Source organism: Rutilus rutilus (assembly GCF_951802725.1).
Source record: "Rutilus rutilus genome assembly, chromosome: 19".
In the NCBI taxonomy this organism is placed as follows: Eukaryota; Metazoa; Chordata; class Actinopteri; order Cypriniformes; family Leuciscidae; genus Rutilus; species Rutilus rutilus.
Window position 1 is genome coordinate 17,051,522 of NC_140232.1, and position 26,365 is coordinate 17,077,886.

The window sequence follows — 26,365 nt, forward strand, 5'->3', positions numbered from 1 at the left end:
GCACAAAACTGTCTAACTCAATCTAAATTTAAGCTCTTTAATATCCACATTCTGTAATACAGTCATCACAGCAACAAAGCATGAGCCACTGAAAGTACAGATAAAGCCTATATGCATTTTAAAAATCAAAATTAAACACTGTGGACTGAGACACACAACTGACAGAGTTTATCAAAGAGTCGACACTCCAGAGAGAGTGAACTGTGAACATCGAAAGACCCTGATTAACCCTTTAGCTGCATAGATCTTCCAGTCCTTTGTTCGAAAAGAGAGACGAAAGAAGATGCAGTTCTCAAGAGTGTAGGAGGCGGCGAAGAGGCCTTTGTTCTTGGCACTGTGTAGCACGCGCTTCAGGAAAGATCTCCCCCGCGATCAATGGAAGCGCGGCTGGGATGGGAGTAATCGAGGTGGGGTGGGGGTCCCTCGTGGTCGGGTTTGATTGGAGTGCTAAGTTTGGTGTTGAAAGGCAGAGGGGAACAGCCTGCTGGAATCAAATCCCGCAGGATCAGTTAGAGCTTCGCAACAAAAACACCTCCGTATTCCACAATAAAAACGAAATGCCTCACATTAGAGATCTTACATGAACGGCTCTTTAATAAACGCAGGGAAGAGAGAGACGCAGATTGCTCTTGATTTTGTGCGAGCGTGTGTGAACAATTGTTGCTAACGTGTTTACATATCACACATATTATGCACAATTGGACAACGACAACGAATGTTAGTTTTACTCAGAAAGTCATATATTTAATACATGTAAAAAAAAACATAAAAAATAAAAAAGTATATATATATTATACTATATATATTATACTTATATACATATACAAATACATACATATATGTATATATATATATATATATATTATATTTGTATACAGTTATTTCTAAAGTTGATCATAAACCCATATGCCTTAGTCTGTTGTCAGTTTTGGTCCTGGGCATTTCTTAATTAATAAAATAAAATAATAAAAATAAAACATAATTCATTACCTCTAAACACATATAAAAATAAATAAATGTTATATAAATACATTTGAATATATATAGAAATATAGAGAGATTTTGCTTTTCTCACATGAACACTGCATTGAGGAAACACGATGAAAAGAAATACTTGAGTACTCATGATTTTGTATCTGTGAGTTTTGTATGTTTTTATACTGTACATTTTATGCAAGGATGGTGAGGCTTATGAAGACAGACAGCAAATGTTAGTTTAACATTTTTTTGGGGTGTGTGTGTGGGGTGGGGTGGTGGGTGAAATTAGATGTCAATACTAAACATGTTTTAACAGTGAAACTCGATAGATGTAAAAATTCCCCTCTGAATGAATAGAGCATTTGAGAAATAGAAATAGAGAAAGGCAGTAATAGGAGTCCAAGTCAGACAGCATGGAAAGCGAGAGAAGGACAGAAGAAGTGAAGGGGGGTCAGCATGTAAACGGGGGGTATCAGTTCCATTCCCTACAGAGCATCTCTCTCTCCCCCTCTCTTGCGGTTCACATCCCTCTCTCTCGCCCACCCACCCATGACTGGTCGAGTCTCGCTCCTCTCTTCGACACCTGCAACCAGTTGCAATACATCACTGTCAGGTCCGCTTTCCCCACCCATCCGCACACGTGTATGTGCGCGAGTGTGTGTACGGGGAGAGTTGAGCGCTCCTGACACACACTCCCCGGTGGGAGCGGTTGTAGGTGAGGGTGCGTATGGAGATGCCAGGTCCCCTCACCACCCTCCACTGCTCTCACGCTCAAAATATCATTCAAATGGAAGTCTGAGGATTTCTATTTTTTTGTCCACTGGGCGATCTGAATGCATCAAGAGCGAGAGGTGTACCCGTGACATCGTCCCGGCTGTGTCAGACGCGGCTCTGTGGACAGAAGCGGCTCTGATTGGCTACCTCGTTTAGGGCACTTTGATCTAGTTAATACACTTGGTTAGGTTTGAGGTTGTCTAGCACTGACATACTTTCAACTGTTGGCCCAAAGTCTGGTAGACATTGCGACCAAGAACCGCCCACTTAGACAGGAATAGGACGTCAACATGTTTCACACTCTCTGCTCATGTTTAGGAATTGATTTGGGTATTCTGGTTTCGAGGTTTCACACCATACATCTGTAAACCCCGGGTTAATGTTCTTATTTGCATATTTGCAGAGTCAGATATGCAAAACACATAAATATTTGATGAGGCAAGCACTGTTCAGTGTATAATTGGTTGTTTGTTGCTGAAATTAAAGTGGTTCAATTATGTATGGTGCAATGATGATACACACTTTTCATGAAACATGAGAAAATCCTCATGCTCATTGGGTGCCGCCTCTGTAGACAATTTAGTTTGGTGATGTGAAGTGTGAAAAATAGACAATGGATCACACCTATGTTGACTTTACTAGCAGAGACAAAGGAAGATTCAGTAATATGTACAACCAAAAAAGAAGACAGAAGACAGACAGACATGAGTCAGTACGGCATACACAAGGTGGAATGATGGAGAAAATGTCCAAGTTTCTACTTGTTTGTGGGAAAGGAAATGTATTATTGTGTAATCCGCTTTCTAAAACTCACTAGTATCAGTGTGTTGTACATAAAATTCAAAGATGATTTTTGTTTTCCATGTTGAGAGATGGCAGTACAGCATCTAACACCATTGTGATATCGGTACTTAAAGCACACAAAGAACAAATATAGTAACGCTAGTTACTACTGAATGACACTTTAAAAGTGGGGTTTAAAAAGACGATAATCTGAGGTTAAGCACAGTTTGAATGGTCTGTAATTGTCAGAGATTTGATTTAGTAAATTGCACAAACTTTGATTTGTTCATCTTTGTAGGTGTTCATTGTAGCAGCTTGTCAACATCTACATTTTTAAGCTCTTGTCATTTTTATATAATATAATTTATATTATTTAATATATTAGTATGCAATGTATACATATTAATGCAATGTATATAAATATAATATATTTATATATTAAAATATGTATTTAAAATATAATATATATATATTAATGCATATAACTTGATTCATTGTTCAAAAATCATCAATCAATCATTTTTTGTATCTTAGTTTTGCTTCATTCTCAAATAAATTTGCGCCCTTTTTTAAGAATGGTCAAGCATTGTGTCAATAATTAAAGCCTGTGCACCTTCATTTCTAGAAACTTTGTAAAGCCAACCAATCAGAACAGTCATTTTTGTGTGCAATGTGAATCAGAAGGTCTGTCAATAGTTAGCAAGCATCCCATCTGCGACTGAGAGGTTTAAAGAGACCTTAAAGAGGCTAGTATTCATTATAAAGTCCAACACATTCCTACTTCTGATGATGGTGCAGTGTGCACACTGACGTTTCCAACTGTGAATGTGAAAACTGTTTCACTTTTGATTGTTCATTAGACTTCCCCACATGAGTCTACACTCATGACACCTGCTATGCCTAGCTTGTGTGTGTTTCTGTGGTCAGTGGCCATACGCCTCAACAGGGGTGCGGAACATGGAATGAGGGCCTGTGTGTGTGTGTGTGTGTGTGTGTGTGTGTGTGTGTGTGTGTGTGTGTGTGTGTCGTGAACGGGACAGAATTACTGCAAAGTGTGAAAGCAGACTGTAATGGGGTCATTTGGAATGCAATTGGCAAGGGTTAATGTACTATGGAGAGATGAGGTGATATTGGAGTGAAATTTGGGACCCGATAATGTGTTTAAATGAAAAAGGCAGCCATGAGCAGAACAGAAGAGTTGAATCAGGAGCTGGGAAGTGTGTTTGTGTGTGTGGGGAGAGGAGGTGGGACGTTTTGAGGGGGCCGTGAGAACAATCAAACTCACAGGCATACAAATGGACGTCAGGCCCTCGCTCTCTTTTTCAATCTCTCCTTCATTTTTAAAACAAGAGTCCTCTCTGTGTCTCAGCAACCAAGGAGGAAGTGTTATTTTACTGAAGGCCATCTCGGACAAAGCGCTCCATTGTGCTCTGCAAATTTATGAAATCATTTCCTGTATCATCAAGGAAAACACCAACATGAGAGTATGACAACATGAAATGTCACTTTGAAGGACTGCTTTGAAACTGAGCACCAAGGCCCCTATGATATTCAATACTCGGCATATGTTTAACATTACGGCCCGGATAAACAGCGCAATGGCCCGGTCTTGTCCTAAGATAAGTGTTTCAAAAACAGCCATAATGAAACAGAGAAGAGGCCTGGAGAGGACAGATCTTTATGCTTTGTTACATTAGCTAGTTCATTAGCCTAATTGCTGTGGGTAATCCTGTTTTGGAGGGGAACTTTAAGTGCAGTTCTGGGAGTTTCTCTTTGCCAAAGATCTTGAGGAAGAGTTTCACAGTGCGAAAAAAAAAAAAAAAAAAAATCAGTTTCTTAATCAGTATTCTTGTCTTGTTTGCTAACAAAAAATCCCTAAAACCAAGTAAAGTTACTTGAAGCAAAATTGTGTACAAATAGACTCTAATGCATCGAAATTAATTTGAATATTATTTGTATTATAATTTACATCATTTAATATATGTATATGTAATATATTTATAATATTATTAAAATATTAATTTACTTTATTAGAATATTTATAAAAAAATACTTTTTCTTGTTTGAAGTATTTTAATCTAATCTAATCCTTCAAATCTGAAAAATATCCTAAAGGGGTTACAACTGTACTTAAAGATTCTTTAAACGCAAGTCATAAATGACAAGAATATTGTTTTAAGGATGTTTACTAATATTACTGGAAAATAAGACAAAAATGCTCATTAAGAAAGCATTTTTTTTTTCAGTACATCCAAGGGACATGCTTATCTTCTGTGCTACCCAGCTTAAACTTTGATCAAAGCCAAACTTCCTTAAGGTCATTCATGTGAATTCCCCCAGAGGTGTTAGTGTGCACTGGAGCGCAGGGCAAGAGGAGGGTGTGTGTGTGTGTGTGTGTGTGTGTGTGTGTCTGGGAAGAGAAAGAGAGTACAGTTGGAGTGCCCGTGCTGGATCACTGACCACCAGCCATTACATTATCATCAGTCCTGGCCTTCAGTATGTGGATCCCTCTGATCATGTTTAACGCTGTAGCTGGACAGCAGTCTTGACTGAAGGTTCCTAGAGTGAGGATGTTTTCTTTTATCTTTTTTCTTGAGTTCACCTTGTGAAACGTTCTCTCGGTGCGTGTGCAGATCTCTCTCTCTCTCTCTCTCTGTCTTTCTCTCTCACACACTCAAACCGTGCCCCTCCGCTCCTCCTGGGATGAGGGTTTTGGCGAGGAGCCGGCTACTTCAGCTGAAGCAGATTTTCCCAGGCTCCCACAGGGCTATTTGAGCATGATTCCCATTGGGCCTTAACCCATTATCAATGTTCCAAATCATTTACAGAGAATCTATTGAGTCTTATACTGTAATGAACTCACTTCTCATGGCCTTCTCTCTCTCCATTTATATGAAAGTCAAAGTACTAAAGTACTTCTCCAATTTCATCTGACGCCACTGCTCTGTTTCAAAAGCCAGTGTTTGATTTGATTCAAAGTGCTCGAATCCAAACAATTCTGTGATTCCAATCAATGTGAGGCTTGATGTCTTTGAGTTTGATGTACTGAGCTCTGATGCCATATCACTTCTTTCAAAGAGATTTACCTCACACACACACTTAAATGAAGTGTTGAATGTGCTTTAGTGGTTATTTGCAGCACTTCAGGTTCAGCTGAAACCCTGTCCTTGTCAAGAACAATTTTTCGGTGTGTGGAGTTCTTGAGTTGGCCAGATGGTAGATGTTTCATTATAGGTTCTTCAAAAGAACTTCCTAAAATATAAAGTCTGCTATCAATTTTCTTGAATAAAGACCCAGATTCTGTTTGAGAAAAACATGCTGTTTTTCTAAGTTGAATAATTGGCTTTTAGATTGTTACTGTATTGAAGCCAAAGCAAATTATTCAGATATTATCTTGGAAATATTTACTTGAAATTAAGATGTCATTGTATCATTATTCCCCACTGTTATTGTTAGATGTAGAACTGTGTTTTTTTTTTAGCTTTTTAATTCAGATTAACTCTAATTTGAAAACCCCTGGTTTATAGAACAAGAAAATAAAAAGTTATCCTAAGGAACTTATAAAGATTCTTCTGTGGCATCAGGGGCTGGTTGCATAAACAACTAAGACTAGTCTTACAAGTTAGTCATCCCATTTTTTTCCTTTAAGTCTGTTTAAGTCTGTTTTAAGTCAGTTACATTAAAATGTAGATTGGTCTAACTTGGTCATACTAGTTCTTAAAGGGATAGTTCACTCAAAAATGAAAAATCTGTCATTTACTCTCCCTCAAGTTGTTTCAAACCTGTATGAGTTTCTTTCTTCTGCTGAACACAAAATATTTTGAAGAATGCTGGTAGCCATTGACTTCTGTAGTAGGAAGTCAATATCTACCGTCAACTGTCTGGTTACAGACATTCTTCTTTTAACTGGCTTAAAGGGTTAGTTCACCCAAAAATGAAAATTCTGTCAGTAATTACTCACCCTCATGTTGTTCCAACCATGTAAGTCTTTCGTTCATCTTCGGATCACAAACCAAGATATTTTTGATGAAATCTGACAGTTGTCTCACTCCTTCATAGGCTTTCAGAGGGACCGAAACTCATTGGCCCAGAATAGTTATTAAAAACATCGTTAAAATAGTCCAAGTGACTACAGTGGCTATACATTAAGTTTATCATGCGACGACAATACTTTTTGTGCGGAAAAACAACAAAAAGAACGACTTTATCCAACTATTAGTGTTCAATGTGGGCCTCTGACGAGAGTTCACGGGAGCGCCAGGACGCATGCGCGAGAACTGAGATTACGGTGTTCTTCTACTACTACTTGTTACTGGCTGCTCACTCCTTGGGAGTATTACCGCCATCTACTGTACAAGATGACGTCCCGACATTGCCGGAAGCGCAAAACGGTCTGTTTATAAGCAGAGGAAGACGCGCGCTGGTATGTAAGCTATTGAATTCGACACTTATTGTGATTTAGGTCTCGATGATGTCGGGGACGTCATCGTGTACAGTAGATGGCGGTAATACTCCCAAGGAGTGAGCAGCCAGTAACAAGTAAATTAGTAGTAGAAGAAGAACGCCGTAATCTCAGTTCTCGCGCATGCGTCCTGGCGCTCCCGTGAACTCTCGTCAGAGGCCCACATTGAAGAACACTAATAGTTGGATAAAGTCGTTATTTTTGTTGTTTTTCCGCACAAAAAGTATTGTCGTCGCATGATAAACTTAATGTATAGCCACTGTAGTCACTTGGACTATTTTAACGATGTTTTTAATAACTATTCTGGGCCGACGAGTTTCGGTCCCTCTGAAAGCCTATGGAAGAGTGAGACAACTGTCAGATTTCATCAAAAATATCTTAATTTGTGATCCGAAGATGAACGAAAGACTTACATGGTTGGAACAACATGAGGGTGAGTAATTACTGACAGAATTTTCATTTTTGGGTGAACTAACCCTTTAAACTATACAGGACTATTTTTGGTTCTAACTAGAGCCTTTATCTTTTCTTACATTATTCTTATTTTGGTGCCACACCAAAGTAAACGCAAATGATCAAATAATGTGTTTTTCCCAATTTAGACTTACAGTGGTGGAGCTGGTGTTCCTTAAGAACTTTCATAAACAGGCCTCCGAGTCTGGAGTGAGTGTAGAGATCTCATTCCTGGTGTCAGGCCATGTGCAGGCTCTATAGCAGACATCTTCCCCTGTCTTTAGGGATAGCCACTCCTCCTCTTTATCTCCCCACAGCAGACATTGGTTGAGAGATGAGGAGATTAAAGCTGCCCTCTCTTTTGTGTAACACCATGTCTGCATTCATGTGAGACGTGTGATTGAGAGAGGTGAACGAGTGCTTAGAGCAGCTCTGCTGTGGATGATATGAAGGGAATTACTCTCATCCCTGTCTCCCTTTTTGTGTGTGTTGTTGCGTTTCTCTCTCATTCACCCTCTGTCTTTCTTTCTTTCAAATATATTATACTTTGTGTGTGTGTGTGATTTATAATATAATGTATACACACTGTATTGAAGCAAAGTAGCATAATACTACGAATGTGAAAAACCTAAACACTACAAACATGATGTCCCTGCATTCATGTCATTTCACTGGAAAAACACTATCAGAAAGAGAGAGAGAGAGAGAGAGAGGGCAAGGGGAAGAAGGGAGGAAAAAAAAATCAATGGCGCAATCTTTTTCTTTTTGCCTTCTCCAATCCGTAATTGAAATGGAAAATCAAATGAACGGCGAGCAGATAATTGTTTTATCAATATTCCCGGGCTGCCCTACAAGGGTCAGCGGCGAATGATCACGAGGCAGGGATATGACGAGGACGAAATGCGAAATTGAACAGCTAGGAGGCAATAAATCAGTCCTGACAACTAAGAGTGACCAGCACGTACCCGGAGCGACCTGTATATCCCCCCTCAGAGTCTGTCTCCAGGCGGAGCGTGCTGAATGAAGAATATTCATCGCTTTACCCATCTCTCTTAATGTCCTTATCAAATATTAGCTTAGGAAATTTCTCAGGAAACGTCAAGGTCAGTTTGGACGATCAGTGCTGTCATTGTTCTGCTTAAATAACCTGAGTTTAACCGAGAACACATGCTGTGGCTAAGCAACTGACTTGGAAAAGTTGAAAATGCTTTAGAAAACATTTTCCGCTCCATTATGTATTTTCAAACCAACACGTTTGGCTGACTTTACAAATCTCGTAAAACTCAAGGCTAAAACTGTTGCTGAAAATCAACCTCTTAAATCAGACGTCAGTCCTTTCAAATAGGAACCATCCTCTCGCCAGACGTTGACAAAAAATATGAAATTGATTTGGTTGACGGGTGTTAAAGAGTCGACTGTAGAATGTCACAAACAATGAATGGTGGCAGTCGCTGAGAAAAAAAATCAATGGATAAAGGTACGTGCTCGGGGGGGGGGGGTGGGGTGTTTAGAAAAGGACTTGGCAAGTGCCCGCCATCCCACGGCTGAAGATCCATCTTCCTGGACTTGTGATCAAAAAGGAAAGCTTGATGGGTTTAATGAAGGAGGGATCCAGAGAAAGCTGACAATACAGATATAGATTCAAGCAGCGCAATGCTTCGCACATCAGAGCAGACTACTGTCAGTCTGACTTATTGAAGATACATCTTAATCAAATGTGCAGAGGCAGTAGAAAATGATTGAATCCTCTGTTGTGCTGGATTTGGTTAGGCAGTTGATATTGAGAAACGCAAAGCTCTAGTTTTAGTCAGCATGTGATGTTTATACTGTCAACTTTTCATATGATTTAGCTTTATAAAACTATTACAAATTCTGATGGTTTATCCGAAAATAAAATGTCCTCACCCTCATGTCTTTCCAAACCTATATGACTTTCTTTCTTCTGTGGAAAACACAAATAGAAGTTTAGAAAAATGTCCAAGCTGCACTTTTCTATAGATTGAAAGTGAATAGTGACCATGGCTGTCAATTTTAGTCTGTTCCTCACACTAAGCTGTTGTTTGGCATCAGAAGACTTAGAATATAGAGTATTAGTTGTATAGACTTTTGGTCACCTTTGGGTTTGAAACAACATGAGACTGAGTAAATTAATTAAAATAATATATAAATAAAGTGTCGACAGTTTTGTTTAAATGGTCATTACTGTTAACCCCTCCTCTGTGAGTCCCGTTACTTTGTTGGGATTGCATTTGTAAAGCCTGGGCCATATGCCGCTTCCTCTTTAGCTGGGATTATGCCACCATTACTGCTGATAAAGGCTGTTTACAGGCTTGGCGCGGGGTTGGTGCTTAGGGCGATTGGAAACTGGCACTGGTCTCAGTAGAAGTGTTTGGCTGATGCCAGCTGCTCAGTGCCCCGGCCGTTCTGTTTTGTAACAAGTCTCTCAAAGTAGAAATGCTGCATGTCCATGACGTTTATTTTACTTTCGCTGTTCAGTGTTGGTTTAATTGGAAGTGTAATTATGTTTCACTGGTGGTGGTATTTTAGGAATGTGCTGTTTTACCTAAATGACCAGTCAACAAATCGATCTTAAAAAAGCTCTGAATAAGTAGTCTGGTTTCGGGTTCACCTGACCTGGCAGACTTGTTTTCTTGGGGGGGCATTTACATGAGACAGATATTCTTGTGTTCTAAAACAATTTGATGTAACTGTTTGAAACAGAATGGAACAGATTGCAGGGGTCGTGTTTTTCAATGTTGGATTCTTTTTGAACTCGACACACCAGCCTACAAATGGCAGGACACTCAAAAACCACAACACAAGTCCAAAAACATCTGTCTAAATATCTGTTTTCATAGCACTTTAAAAAACTTTAAACAGATAACCGCTAAAGCACAGCACATTGCTTGGATGCTAATTAATGCATCACCAAAAATCATAAAAATTTAAAACTAGTGTTCGTTAGTGAGTAGTTGGACACTTATTATCCCTCCCTAGAGGCTCTGTGCAAAAATCAATGTATTGCTTTTGTTGTATTTCAATGTATTAATGCAAGGAAATTAGGCCGAGAGTTTCTGTTTTATACGTTTAGGTGCGGTCACGTTTACCATTGTTTGGCCAATTTGTTTGTGGGCGAAATCTAGTCACTTCAACAGGAATCCTTGCGATCAAAGTGTGTTCAGTGTGAGCTGTGCTTCATGCATTATCGACAATAGACAATTCGCTGAAATTTTGCTTATGTGACGGCACCTTTAGCAAAGGGTTAAAGCTTTAAACTTTAAGAAAGAATCCCATTGGTTGATACACATCGATTGTGCTTCCTTACAATCAATTCAGCCTTCGGGACGTCAATCAATGTGCGTGGTGCGCTTAGCGTCGCGCTATGATAATGACCCGTTCCCATGACACTGGGGGCCCCGATGGCCTTGCACGTCTCTAATTAATAATGTAAAATCAACAACTGCCTGATTCCCAAGCAATTGTCTGGCCATCCTTTACCTGCACTTGTCAAGCTGATGCCTTTCATGCAAGCTCATCTGTCTGGGAGGGAGGGGAAAAAAAACAATGAAAAAAAAAAAGTCTCTATTCAAGTTCAGCCAAGACTAGCATCCACGGCACAGCTGATTGAGTGTATTGATTGGCACCACGAGAATCAGCCTCTTTGATCAAATGCACACTGAGGCTGATGTGTCTACACATGATATGCTCTTTTGTAGACTTGCCAGACCTGTTTGAACTTAGGACAGTGAAACTCTTATTAGCTTTTTGTACGATTTTGTAATCGGTCTGCGAGCTTGATGCTCAATGTTTTCCTGTGTTGACGTATTTCTATAGCAGTTAAAATCGAGATATGATTGTGTATGTGGTGTCCCTTCATGTAGTGATCTTTTTAATGATCTTATTTATTGATTTCAACAATGACTTTTAAGCTTTTAACATCACATTTTTATGGCTCTTCCATGTCTTGAGGCTTTGTTGCTTTATTTTGTTATGTTGGGTGTCTTAAGTTATCTCTCTCTCTCTCTCTCTCTCTCCACTCTTTGGGTGCCTAGGGAAATCACGCTGATCAATATTTCCCATTTTAGAGGAATTGCAGCAAACATTCAAGGAGAACAGAATTTACTGTACCTTCTGCTCAGCTCTAATCAAACTATAATTTAAATGTGCCTTGTGAACAATTGAGCTGAAATTAAAACAAACCACACAATCATCGTGCTTGTTTGGTTTCTTTTAGAGGTCAACCTAAGCTTTATTTCAGTATAGTATATGTACGGATTCTCTTGCTGTTTTGTGTGTTTGACAGAGAAGGCAATTCGTACTCTGTTTGCACGTCTATATTTATACTTATTCGAAGTTTGTCTTCTTAGTATATAAATCAAAGGATGTAATTTCAGCTGCCTTTTATGATGGTCAAGGGCCATTGCACAACTCAACCTCATGCTGTCTTACCATTTCTGCTGCGGGGAGATCCTTTACATACCGATGTGCACTTCCCAGCTCCCTTTAGCATGCTGGTCGTTTTCTCTCTCTGCTACTGTTCCTGAAAGAAGAAACCATTTGCGCAAATGACCACAGCTTTCAGAAAAGAGCTTGGATTACATGTTAGCGTTGTCATGTTGAAAGCAAAACCTTTAGTAGCTGCTAACTGGAGAGTTAGGTGAAATACGACAACTAAATGATACCACTTATTTGTGAAGTAAATGCACAGCTGGGTCTTTCTTCAACAATAAGTACTTTTAGCCCTGTGGACTTAGTAATAAACTCTTTGACAACACTTTTTACAGTCTCACTAGTTGAATATGTCCACTAATGCATCACACTATAATTATGTAATTTTAGTAATTGTTTCTGAAACGCCATGAACGTTTCCACCACAGTGACTTTTCACCAAATTATGTATTAATAGCATGGACGACTCCTTTGTCTTGCTTTTTTAAATGCATTTTGCACAATTTAACATTATTATAACTTGTAATAAAGTTTTAATAAAATTACACATTCTAAAAACATTTGACAAAATATTAATACAATTATATTAATTTAAATATTCCACTTACAAGTCAAATTTACCCTGATTGGGGGATTAAGACCAAATTTTTTGGTTGTGTTGGAAACGACAGCTGTAATTTTTGAAAATTAAATTTTGAAATCAGAAATATAAATATTGAAAAGGTGTGTTTAATTCTTTGTTTAGATCAGAATAGTTTTAAACGTAATATTTCATATTTTAGGATGGGCTTTCATAGTTCAATATCGAAAGTCTGTGATGTAGGTAAAACTAAATTGGTACATAAAAGTAATTTAAAAAGTAGCAGAAATAAATGATGAAGGTATGAAAGCAATTTCCAGGGAGGACATTAATATTACAAAAATAATGTTTAAATTTGTTAGTTTTAATAAAGCTCAACCCCTGGGACATAGCAGTGCCCGAAGTTGAAGGAACACCCAATTACGTAAAGAGTTTATAAAAAAAAAAGTAATATTTACACTGACTTTTCAGATAAATTGCTTTTATGTATAATTGCGTTTATTTGTTTATCTAATCAGTTGCGTATAACCTTATATAACCTCCAACAACATCCAGGTTCTCCACAGGGAAAAACACCTTGAGGCATTTTCGTACAGACGGCGAGAGCAAGAAAAGTGAAAGAAAATATTTATACAGTCCCTTAATGTGGGACTTTTTGGCTGCAGAGATTCTTTGCTGGAGCCCGGGGGTGTTGTGTAGTGCTTTCTCGCTCATGCATGTCTGTCTGTGCACTGAATCACGCCCCAGTCCCCAGTCCCCGTACAGGAAGCCCTGCTTCAAGTCTCAGGGGCCCGGTGAGCCGCAGACGAGATGTTGGCAGCGGCCGAGTTAAGCCCTGCTAGTGCGGACGGACCGTGATATATGACTTACGCACTGTGCGTATGTGTCAGTGATGAACGCTTCTGGAATTTCCCTTACTCCAACTTTTTTTTTTGGAGTGTTAACAGTAATGGTTTATGATGGCAAAGGTTTCTTTTTTCCCCCTAAAGTGTTTTCACGGTACGATTTTGGAAAAGGAACAAGCCAGACTGCTTTTAAAAGAAGTACTTTTAAAAGTTCTGTTCTGAAATGTGGCTTTCCTTACAAGGCCCATGTGGTCATGGTGATCTGTAATGATTTGTTTGTTGTGGGTTGGTTTGCTGAAACGGAGCTCCTGGCTGGAGTTATCTGATGGTATCAGTTACAGGGTTATTCAGTCACAGAAGCATCGGACACTGCCAAATGGGTCGGGATGTTCAGGGGGCGTGTGCTCGGGGTGAGTTTGAATTTGAGTGTCTGTGAACGTCTAGGGTTCATGGAGTGTGCGCTGGATTCAGCTGGTTTCTCATGACAGGTGTCGACAGGGTTCGAACTCCGCCTGTCACAGGTGTGTATATTCAGATCTTAGGACAGTCCTGGACAGCCATGAAATGAGACACTAATATCTTCCTCTATCTTTCACTCTCACTTTTCCCTCCATCCCTCCCTGACCCTCTCTCGGTTGAAATCAAACAAAAAACGATTGTTGTCCGTGATCGGCTTCTCCTTATTTCGTTTTCTTTTTTGTCAAGAATCTTTTATTTAATTTTTTACTGAGAAAGTTGGCATAACTTAAAAAAAATTGCTTTAGTTACAGTATTTAGTTAAAAAAGTTAAATTAAGCAGTGAGGAGAACTCAAATCTGTGTGGGGAAATGTTTCGCCCTAATGCAAAATTCTCAATCATGTGGATTCATACTGAAACGACTGCATTTCGCCTGTGACATTTTTACATGTCATCTCTATGATAAAACGTCACTAGGGACGAGTCAGTTCTGTCAACATTCAAACCTGAAAATGTGCTTCTCGTGTATACTCAGTCACATGACTATTACATGGTTTGTGTAAGTTATAAATGATAATATTTTCATGTAGAACTGTATGTAATACATGTTTACATATTCAAATGTGCAATTCAGCTTTTTTAGCTATTAACCACAGTTTTATTAAATTTTCTTGAAAGTTATGGGACAAAACACCAACATTTCCAATTCAGATGGCAATACAATCCCATGTAAAGCAATTACAGTCGGAATAGGGGTTTTGCTCTATCATCTTTACTAAGGTTAAATTTGGACTGGATTAAAATCATAAAATACATTTGTGAAACACATATTTAGCCAAAAAGGGTTTTACACAGCACCACCTGCATAATACCCTCCCTTCCCTCTACACGCCATGAGCCTTCTGAAGAGGTGTTTGTGTGTGCGTAGAGGAGGTAATGTTTCGGAAAATGTCACTTTCACTGGCTGGCCGTGGCTTGTCGTAGGTCAGGCTCGGAGTGCGGGCTGATCCAGTTATTAAGTCCAAAATCCCATAAACAGCAGTCTCAGCCCAATTAATAATTTACATAATTAACATGCAATTTTAAGTTGGGGCTGGCAGAGCAGGAGCCGTTTAGGGGAAGGAGGGGTCGGGCGTGGGGGGGTGGGGGGTAATTAGGGCTAATGCAGCCGTGCCGCTAGGACCCCTGTTGACAATTCCAGCACATTCCCTCTCTCTCTCACTCCCGCGTCCTCCTCAGCATGGTCGACTGACAACTGGGCGACAGGCTTTCCCAGCTAAAGCGAAAGCCCCCTCTGACAGTATTAATAGTTGACAAACTGCGCCTAAAGCCCGGGCATTGTTTCTGTCACTTGTTTGGTTTGATGTCAGTGTTAGCCGTTATAAATCAATAGTGTCAGGATTTGGTAATGTTTATAGCAGAGCCAAGGTTTATTATTTCATGTGACTGTCATGGACAAATAGTATTTATCATAGCTGTCTATAAATTACGGCCGACAGACTGTTGGTTTACCCAAACCCACTCCACTCTAGCAGGGACCATTCCGACGTCCACTTCCATATTTAAAGCAATTTATTTTCCCTGAGCCGGAGCCAGACGTTAACCCCACACTGGTTCTCCTTTCTCTCTATCGGCCTGCATGTGCGTATGTGTGTGTGTGTGTGTGTGTGTGTGTGTTTGTGTTGCTGCAGTGGTTTCTGCTGTCACATTAACACTTCCTAAACAGCTCAAGGGCAGACCTCGAAACATGACCTCTCACATCTCTCACTCCAGGAATTTTCTTTTTCTTTTTCTTTTTCTTTTCTTTTCTTTTCTTTTCTTTTCTTTTCTTTTCTTTTCTTTTCTTTTCTTTTCTTTTCTTTTCTTTTGACCTTTCTTCTCCTATCCAATTCTTTCTTATACTCTTAAAAATAAAGGTCCTTTATTAGCATTGATGCTTAGGAACTTTTAACATCCACGGAAACTTTCCTATGCACAAAAGTTCTTTAAATTTGAAAAAAAAACTTGTCTTTAGATTATTAAAATGTTCATTACACTATGAAAAACATGGTTCTTTTGAGAAAAACATGGTTCTATTGGGGAACCCAAAATAGTTCTATGGCATCTTTATTTTTTGTATGTATTCTCTCCTATACTTACATTTTATATGTGAGTATAAAATATATTTCCTGGTACAGGGCAAAGTAGGTCACAACAGTAATTCAAACAGAATAAAATCACTTTACTGTAGTTATACTTATACCAGCTATTACTGGTGTCACTTTAATAGTACAATGCTATCTTTTAAAGAGACAAAGACGATTTAGACTGATAGCTTTAGTAAAATATTACCACTGCTCTCATTTGCTCTCAGTATATGAGAATTATGTCATGTTTACAGTAAGCTCAGACCAGGATGAAATTATGTGTATGGTGAAGCAATTTAGAATAGTAATATAAATAGGTTTGCTATCTTTAAAAGCTTTCCATATTTTTATTGTTAATGTTAATGGCTGTATGTCCAATTAAAGTAATATTAATATCTTGGGCTAAACCGCGGGTTGCACGAAATGCCTTTATCCCCAAATAATGTAATAATAATGCGTTTCAGTATTCGACCAATGACATTTTTGTTTACTTTTGTACAATAAACAATTTCGAGTTCTGGGTCATCACGTAAAAATCAGTTGCGAGCCACTGCAGCGAAGTGACAAATTAGTGCATTAAGATTCTACGTCAAAACATTTTTCCTGCTCTCTCCCTCTCTCCTTAGAAACTGACCATTCCCTCTCACTCCACCCCTCTCTCTCTCTCTCTCTCTCTCTCTCTCTCTCTCTCTCCATGCCTTTGATGATAGCCGTGCTGTCTCTGCGTGTAAGAGATGTCTTTGGCCTTGGAAATGATTTCTCGGTGGCCAGGCCCAGCTCTGTGCTATTGATCAGTGGCAGCCATTGACTATCAGTTCCACTTGCAGCAAGGAGGTCATTAGTTACCCACACACACACATTCATCAGAAGGCAGCCGTGGATCACTTAGAATGCTAATGCACACGCTAGGAGCTGACAGCTGGACCAGGGGGAGAGAGAACGAGGGAGAAAGAGAGCGAGCGAGAGAGGGGTGGCTGTAGTGTTGTTCCTGTGTTGAGGAGGCTGTATCAAGGGATCGCATGCTAAATTGTTTGCGTGTGTGCACAATTGAACTCCGTATTCTATTCTTAGCGGACCGTTCTCCAACGTGTGTGCACTTTTCCTTACCGTACCACTCCTGTGGCCAAGCCTGAGAAATAGTGACGCAAAAGAGAGATGACATTGGCTATCCAGCCTGTACCTGCATTTGCAGTCTTTTCTGACAAGGGCCACCATGCCTGACCTACCTTGTTTTAGCCTACGGCTGAACGTGACCATACCCTTTAAAATATAAACAAACAACGCGCAAGGAAAGCAAGGGAGAGCGAGAGAGAAAGAGAGAGAGAGAGCTTTATAATTGGGCCAAGCGAAGCTGCGGGAGGTGGCCGAGTCTCCACGTTCGCCTTTTGTATATTCATGACCCCCCTGACTTGATTGATGGAAGGATAGCGTTTGGTGACACTGTCATTTGCAAGTTGAAAAGGTAGCACAGTGGCTGGAGCCGCGGGCTGGGGTCCGGGCTAGGACTGTGGTGCAAACCGAGAGAGAAAGAGAGAGAGAAGGGCTCATTTCTATGCTGATGATATCCAAAGCCCTTCTCATTTCCTTTGTCTCCAGTGGAATGACATCTGCTGACAACAGACACTTTCCAAAGGGCTCCACAGTGGTGGAACAGAAAGAAAAAAAAAAACGTGGGATTCTGGTTATGTTAGTGTATTTGAAAGTTATACAACTAATTTAAAAATACAATTCTTTTTAATCCTTAATGTATTCTATGTGCAAAAGTTCCACTTATGGCAACTAAAACAGCGAACAGCTTGTTTTCGTGATTCTGACATCACTGTAACACACTGTTTCACTGTCTACATTTACATATAAATGCCTTAGTGTGAATTACAACTGTACTTGAAGGTCTGTCAGCCATAACAAAGGTCATTTGCATAAAAACATGTCCTAAAGGTACAGTATATAAATAAATGCATTTATATTTATAAAAAAATACTTTGATTTTATAATTTTTATAATTATAAAATAAATAATTTTCCATCTTCGTGTTGTTCCAAAGTTTCTGCCTTTCCGTAGAACAAAAGCTATTATAACAAATGGGGACTGATGCTTTCGAACTTCAAAAAGGACACAAAAGCACTATAAAAGTGCTTTTACGCTTATGTATATACTTTTGATAATTAAGTATCAAAGTATCTGTTAGCACACTGCCATTTTACTGCAATTACGTTTAATACTGAACATGCCACTTTTTAGATTGTATTACTTGCATAGTTTATATTTATACTTAAAATAGTAATAATGATTCATGATCAAATTGTTCTTTTGAGTCTGACCATTTCAATTAGTCAATTGATTTAATGAACAAAACCAGTCTGAATGATTCGTTTTGAGTTGGACTGATCCAGTACATGACAGGCTTGTTTGCCTGTGTACACAGATAGACACATGCATACACTCTGTTCGATCGGCTCGCAGTTTCAAGTTGTGATGTGAAATGTGCAGGTGTAGCTCCCGTCTTTGTATTTACACCAATTAACACATAAAGTGTAATTACCCCTGTGGAGTCGGTTGGAAGTCCACAAATGAGGGCACCGCCGAGGCCCCTGGCAGCTGACACACAGAACCAGAGAGAGAAAGAGGAGAAATTAGTAAGTATCAATTAAGTGACAGTGATACTGATGAATGCTCACTCTGAAAGGTGTCAGATGAAGACTGTGTGTGGGGACTAAACCCAGAAGACTGCAAGATTTGAATGCGCCATGGGGTCTGTGTCACTTAATGCTGTCTGTATGTGCTAAGATGAGGACAACAGATGGAAAATGAGCACAGAGGTGTATAATATAGCCCAAAGTTTTGCTGCTGTTTCAGAAGTTTCAATGTCAAAGGTTTTGATTTAATATATTTAAAATATTTTATATACACTACTTTATAATAACTCTGATGGAATTGTATGATGCTGAAATCATTACTTCAGTCTTCAGTGTCACATGATCCTCTAAAAATCATTTTAATATGCTGATTTTCTGCCCAAGAAACATTTCTTATCATTATCAACACAGATGACTTCATATTTTTGTGGAAAAGTGATTGGTTTTTCAGTATTCTTTGATGACTAGAAGCTTCAAAATAACAGCATTTATTTGAAATATAAATCTTTTATAAGTTATTAAAATGTCTTTACTGTCCCTTTTGATAGATTTAATGTGTCCTTGCTGAATAAAAGTATTATTAAAAAAAAAATCGTATATACTGACTCAAACTTAAAACAGTAGTTTTATTTAAATATTTAGTTTCTATTCACATTGTACAGTAAATGTACCGAATTTGATAGAATATCCGCATCTAGATAGATAAGTAAATATATGCGTGTTTGTAAGAGATAGAGAGACAGTGTAGTTGCACTTGTCTTTCTCACATTGTCTTGGATTCCATGGCTATACAGAGATGAAGAGCGAGAGAAAGAAAGAGAGAGGGAGAGCGTGAGAGAGCGCAAGTGTGATGGATAAGCTCAGGGGCTGTTTACAGCAGTGTGTAAAGCATTAAAGAGCTGGCAGAAGGGCCATTAGCATAAATGTTTAAATCAGACAAACAAACTTATGTACCCAAATGAAAATGTTTTCCTGCATTAATCTGGAGCAGAAGGCTCTAGTAGAACAATTAGTGCCTCTCTCATTCGCTCTTTCCCACTCTTTCTTTTCCCCCAACTCGCTCTCTCTCTCTCTCTCTTTCTCAGCCTCCCTTTTATTTCGCTAGTGTTTATGTTTAAAGACCTAGGACGGCACTTCTCCGGTCCCCTATTAGTGCCGAAGCATCAGACACTTTAGAGACCCTGTTTCAAGAGTTGGCGAGTAATTGTCAGCCTGGTGTATTATGACTGAGTTTGTCAGACAACTGTGAAGTTTCACAGACCAGCTGCGAGGCATCAGACTCTCTCTGTCTTGCTCTCCCTCTCTCTGCCCGAGCTTCTAGTTTTGAGGACCAGACTGAAGCTAGGCTGATTTAAGGCCTTGTAAAAGTGTCGGCTTTTTAAATACTGTTTGCATGCCGCCTCCCGGCAGACATTTCATATTCAGCAGATTTACATGATGGCCATTATTATGATTTTATGAAGCGTGAGCTTTTAAAACTATTGCCTCAGAAACGCTGGGGCAATTTCTGAGATAGTTCACAAGCTCATGACTAGAAGAGACTGTAAAGATCGAAGAGTGAAGCTCAGATTAGGGATAGAGAGCACTTTTCACAACATTATATATATGTATATCAAAAAACATTAATTATTAAAAAAAAAAACAAGACTTTTAGAACTGAATTTGTTAGATATATTAAATTTAAATGTTGAATAAATTTGGTTCAGAATTTTAATTACATTACATCAAATTACGGCAGTAAAATGTGTTGTAAATGGCATTTGTTGTTGACTTGTTAAGGTGGTATATGAGTTTAAGCTGTGTATTGGAAACCGATGTGTGTACAGTTCTAACCAGGCTGCTCAAGATGTTCTATGTGGGCCCTCTCAGCTAGTATTTCAGCTGGTCAACCACTTGAGCTAATCTTGGCCCACCTAATGGCCATCTTCAAGCTAGAAATTATATATAACCAGATACCACCTTGAGATAGTTTTAGCTGGAGTTTGTAAGGATTTGATGTTTCCATCAAAAGAGTGTATGCCTGTGTGCTTCAGTCTGAGGAAAATCCCCTTTCACATTAACCTTGTGTGTGATGGAATGGCATAAATCCAGCCCGATTTTTTACATATGCCCTGTCGACACAGCCTTACATTTGCTGTTTGTTTAAACTAGCTGATAAGCTCTTCAAAGTTTAGCTGCTCAATTTCTCTCTCTGAGAGGTTTTCTACTCCCTTTTTTCTCCTCAAATGTTAAACTTGCATAATTTACGGCGGCCCGTTTCAGCGTTCATGGCCTAGCTCTTTGGGCCTGCCTCCATCCATCTTTACAGTAGTGTAAGCACTGATAGCAGAACATGCTAGGTGTGACAGAACCTCTCCTCTTGTGGGTCGGACTTGACGTTTCTCTTGTGGAGAGTTATGGCTGTTTTGGTAAGACTGGCGGGCCAGGAGGGCTCTTTGCTGCAGGGTGGAGTGATAGATTCAGCTGCCTGAAGCATCCCAGTGTGTTTATCCATGGCTAGTATGGCAGCTTTCAGAAGACATTTACCCCATGATTTGCGATGAGCTTATGTGTGAATAATTAATGGCAATTAATCCTTAATTACAGTAATTAGGCAAGTCACAGGAAATTAAGCTGCAGCTGGAGAGGCCCTGCGCGTCAGGGAGGAGAAGAGGGGAGGACGCACAGGCGAATGTGGCATGGCGGTGCTGCTGGAGTGGCAGAGGGTGGCTTGGGTGGCACGGTGAATGCCGGTGTGTGCCCATGCGAGATTGGCAGCCTCGGTGTGGCGTGCGGTGACACAGATGCTCAGCGGGCATAGAGCCGCCTCACTGAAGAGTACACTAGCTGTACGAAGCAATACTCTTTCAGTTATCCCTTTCTCCCACAGTCCCACATTCATTCTTCTCACGCTTTCTTTTCAAATATAGTCCCTGACCCATTGCCTTTCTCAGATCAGAGGTCCACGGAGATTAAGACAGCCATTTGAGTCATCTTCTTAATTCTCTTTTAATAAAACGGTAAATTTATGGCATTTCCGAGCACCTGGGCCATAAAACAATCGTGCCAGGCTGCCAGGAAGACCTGGTGGGTAGAATTTCAGGCGAGGCATACTAACTCATCCGATATGCCAGCGAGACTCCTGATGAGCTGTCTGTGGCGAAAGAAAGTACAAGCAAAAAACACGAACTATTCAGAGAGCTTAAAATAGGCCAAAGGCAGATTTGTGCTTTTTTTGGAGCAAGTGGACATGGGGAGATGTTTGGATTGTGTTAGCCGTTAATTGAGACGGGAGTCAAAGGAGACGCTGGTCTGTTTTTCCCATTTAGTCCAGAGCTCATTTGCGTCGTTTCATGCCTGCCTATGTGAATTTCCGATCCTTTCTTCCACTGTTACTTCCAATTACGCTGTTATGCACATCACTAATTTGTGTGTCAGGGTCTCTGGATGAGCCTTGGGTTTTATCTCTGCCCATTTGCAACACAATATGACCTTCATCTGTGTTTTTCTTAGTGTTTCTTCGTGCCCCGCAGTCAACTTACATTTGAAGTTTCTAGGTGTTCCACAGGGTTCGATACTGGACCCTTTTTTAAGGTGTTCCACAGGGCTCAATACTGGACTTTTTTTTTTTTTTTTTTTAAGTTGGGTACTTCATGCCTTAATAGTATTTTCATAACTTCACATTCATGGGATTTAATGCTAACTCCTGTTGTTCCATTTTATGTTTTTTGGTATGATGGGATTAATTATAACTGAGAGCCTAGACTCGTTTTTTTCCGATTTCACTACAAGTTTTTGACAGTCTTCTCTCCTGTGCGTCATTGAAATGGCAGCGTGGGTTCATTTTTATAACACGGAGGGAGAAAGGGAGTGTTTTACTAATAGGGGGTTTAAGTGGCATGGTGAGGCACCCAACTGTGATATTACATTAACCCACCCTGCCTCACATAGCCTGCCACCGACGACAAGATTAAGAGAATACACACCACCCTGCTCTTAGCTCTCAAATACTCCACTTCAAATAATGAGAATTTATTGAGGAGCTCAAAGATGCTCCTCTCACACCTCCTTTACCTCTTCCCCCTCTTTTATCAGGACGCACAGCGGAAAGCATGCCGTAGCACCGCCAATGTGGATGTGCATGCTCTCTAATGATGCCGCGCCTGCCTTTTTCTTCTCTGTCAATTTACAGCAGAAAAATAGTTCAGTTCCACATAACAGTCACACAGTTAAATCTCATACCCTTTTATATGAGATAAAACCCTTAACCCTTTTAGCAGTCCATTATAATATGAGCTCAAGCATTTGCACACCATGGGTTCTCCCACTGTACTGATATTCAAGCATCATCTACATGCTCTCTATAGGCGTACATTTTTCTCTGTGGCTTCTTCGGATAATCGTACAGAACCCAAGCACCAGCGAGTCCTTTAGCTCCAGACAGAGAGCAAAGGAGGAAGAGAGGCTGGTGGTGTGAAGTGACAAGGTCAGCAGGTTCTCTCGTCGCTGTACAGAATCTTCTGGATAAGTGAAATAAATGAGGCAGTGTTAGCTGCTAACGGAACGCGTGTCACCACGATGCTAAAGGCTAACTGCCGACTGCCACGCCTTCAAATCTCTGGGCAGGCTAAGCTTCACCATCAGCGTAGATGTCCTGTTAAAGTGTCTGGGAAAAATGCAATGGAAGCAGATACTCATGTAGTCCAGCTCACTGATTCAGTTGATACAGAAAGCAAGACAGAACAGCATAGGTGAAATGCTAACAAGGCAGTTATTAGGTACATTTCATTAAATACTGAGAAATCAGAAAACCACTCTGAGATATTATTAACACTTTTAATCATTGCTAGTCACATTAATAAGTGGGACCTTACTTTTTCCATGTCCACATTATATATATATCTTAATATATTGGGTAAAATATTCAACTTTTCTTTCATTCTTTTCAAGCAATGAGGTACTACCTCTTTTTTGTTAACCTAATTAAAAAGTTTTTCATTTTTAAACAATATAGATTTCCATCCTGTTAAGTCTTTTGTAAGATGCCTTTAACAAAAGCCAGTTTCCTAATGACATCATCTTCTTGGAAGTAAAATTAATTTTTGGCTAGAAAACAACAGCAAAGACATCAGTAAGTGTTGCGTTTCTGGCATTAGTTGGTTCCATTCCATTTTGTTTGATCTAGTTAGAAAATTCTGCATATTATCAAAAGTATAATAATCAAGCTATAATCAATAAATGTGAAATAGTAAAGCATTAAAAGTTCAAAAGGTACTGCATAACAGGAATGATATGTAGTCACACCGGTTGCTTAAATTTCAAAACAATACTTACATTCCTCCCCAAATAGCAATAAAAGATTCATTTCAAAGTTTTTGTTTGACAGTATCAGGTCCCAGTAAGATGAAGAAAATCCAATTGAGGGAAAGCATAGGAGACTGTACTCTGTATTTGCGTTTTCTTAATACAGCATTTCCAAACAAGCAAACTTTATTGGAAGACGCAGCCTCAAAATGTAAACGTAATCGAATAAGGACGCAATTTGTGAAAAGTGGCCGATGCCCTGAGTCTAGCCCCCATCCTCTTTCCCCCATTCGGCCCTTGCACAATTAAACATCCGGGGCACACAGAAGAGGGGATTCGTGCAGAAAGTATGTAATACCATTAGCAGGCATTTCAAAGTGGGCTTTTATCCATGTATGTTTTATTTTGTTTAAATAGAGTTCAATTGTTTTAATAGCAACGTTTTATTTAGAGTATTTGTATCCATATACTGTACTTCATATTCATACTGTATACTCTCAATGGACACAGTCTGCTTTTTTCCATCTTTTCACGTCTTTCTCTCCCCCTCTCCTCTCTATATTTTTTTTGGGCTTTAATTGTCCATTGCAGTGAGTCAGAGCCGCGCTATCAGAGAACATAAGTGCAGCGTGTTGAGGCTATTTCTCCCTGAGAAAACTCTGCAGGGCTGCACCAGTGACAGCACTACTGACGGGCTAATGGAGCAGTCTGAGTGTGTGTGTGTGGTTGTGCGCGTACGTGTGTATGTGTGTGTAAGGCTATACCTTCGCCCCTGCGCTGACCCCTTTGTGGGCTTGAATTCCTCAAATGTTTGCAAGATCAAGTCACTTAATCTGTGTCTCTGCTCGAACCCCAACGCAAAAGGCCTAGGAGAGAAGTAGAGATAAAAGAAAGGAGAGAGGTATTGAGATTGAGGGATACTGTACATTGAGGTCCCTGTGTTTCAGTCAGTAGGCACTAGGCAGTATGTATTATTTCACACTACCTCATATTGTCCTCCACCAATTGTTTTTGACAGGTAAAACGGTCAGGGAATCAGCAAGGGAATTCTATGTATTCCCACAAAATGGCAGGCATCGGCATTTAATCACAGAGTCTACGGTGTGAAACGGCTCTCTATTGAAATGTACGAATTTGCTGCGCTGGGAATGGGGCGCATCCTCTTTACGTTGAAGACTATTCCGGAGGGATCGTTCCTTGAGATAGAATTCTGTTTGCGTCTCCAAACAGCACTCCCTTCGCCCGGCAATCACCGGTGCTCCCTTCATCAACTTGCAACAGCTCCCATTTGATAGGAGCAATTCATAATTTCAGCTCTGTGTCACACGCGCACACAACCACGGCCCACTCATGCCTAATAGCGAGCGAGTCTGAGGCAGGAAGAATAGGGGGTAAAACACGTCTGAGCCTTGAGAAATATTTGAGGATCAGTCAAAGATATATTCCAAGAAGTCGAATGCATAATATATACGGGGCCTCGTGAACATAAGCCGCTGTTTTGTTCCGCTCCTGTTTCCCGCTCAATCACAATGATGAAACAACAGAGAATGGGAGGAGGGTGGTGGGTTGAGAGGAAGGTTGGTCCTCCATGCCGGGCTGTGTGCTCATCTCCCGAGTTCCTCTTCCTGGGTGAAACGACAGTCGTGTGGTGGGGGAGCGAATGACTCCTCAGTCAGTGCGTGACACTGCTGTCAGTACATGCATTAATTATGCAGCCCGGGGCCACGGAACGAGAGCGGGAATGTGTAAGACTAGGACGGAAAGATAGGGAGGGAGAGATGAGAAACGGAGATGGATAAAGGAGACGTGTGTGTGACAGGACAAACAGTGGAACGAAATGAACTGTGTTTAAGAAATGGCCCCAGAGTCCATTTTAACCAGGAGGATTTCTGTAGCGGTACAGGGCCATATATTACGAACGAAGTCATTAGAATTGACGTGAACCTGCCGTGACCCTTAAAGTCAACATGAAGTCAACATTAAACTGTTTGTTTTCTTACTAGACGTTCCTGGTCTTATTTTGAACTATTCATTGATGGATAGATCCTATGTTCAAGGATTAAAAAATATATATATATATTTGTCTAATCGAAATGTAATTTGCTCTTTCTTGAAAATGGCTTTCCTTTAGTTTTTAATAATTTTGTTGTTTTTACTATTGTTGTTTGTTATTATTAGTTTGTATTTTCAATTTACTAAGGTTGGGTATCGTTTGAAATTATATACTGTTACACATCCGTTTTCTTTCTCAAGTGTTTATGTTCACTTAAGACCGACTGTTTACGAAGATATTTTGACATAATTTTGTGTGTATTTGTCCGTCCAAGCACGAGAAGACACAAAAGTGAACTGAATTGCCGAATTGAGTTCTCTTTCGCATCATCTTGCGCTTGAATTGTTGAAAACCACATTAAAATACGCACACAGGAATTCATAAGCGGAATCGAAATTTTCATTTTATAACGAGTATCCGATATCTGACCTTAAGTATCCGATTCCAATATTAACACTTACTCACAATCAATTGTGTTCCATAATG

At 39.8% G+C, this 26,365-nt stretch overlaps 1 protein-coding gene across 12 annotated transcripts in view; it reads left to right on the forward strand.

Moving 5' to 3' along the window:
• The window catches only part of pbx3b (pre-B-cell leukemia homeobox 3b), an 87,621-nt gene that overhangs the window by 22,881 nt on the left and 38,375 nt on the right, over positions 1–26,365 (forward strand). The gene's annotated exons all lie outside the window — the stretch shown is intronic.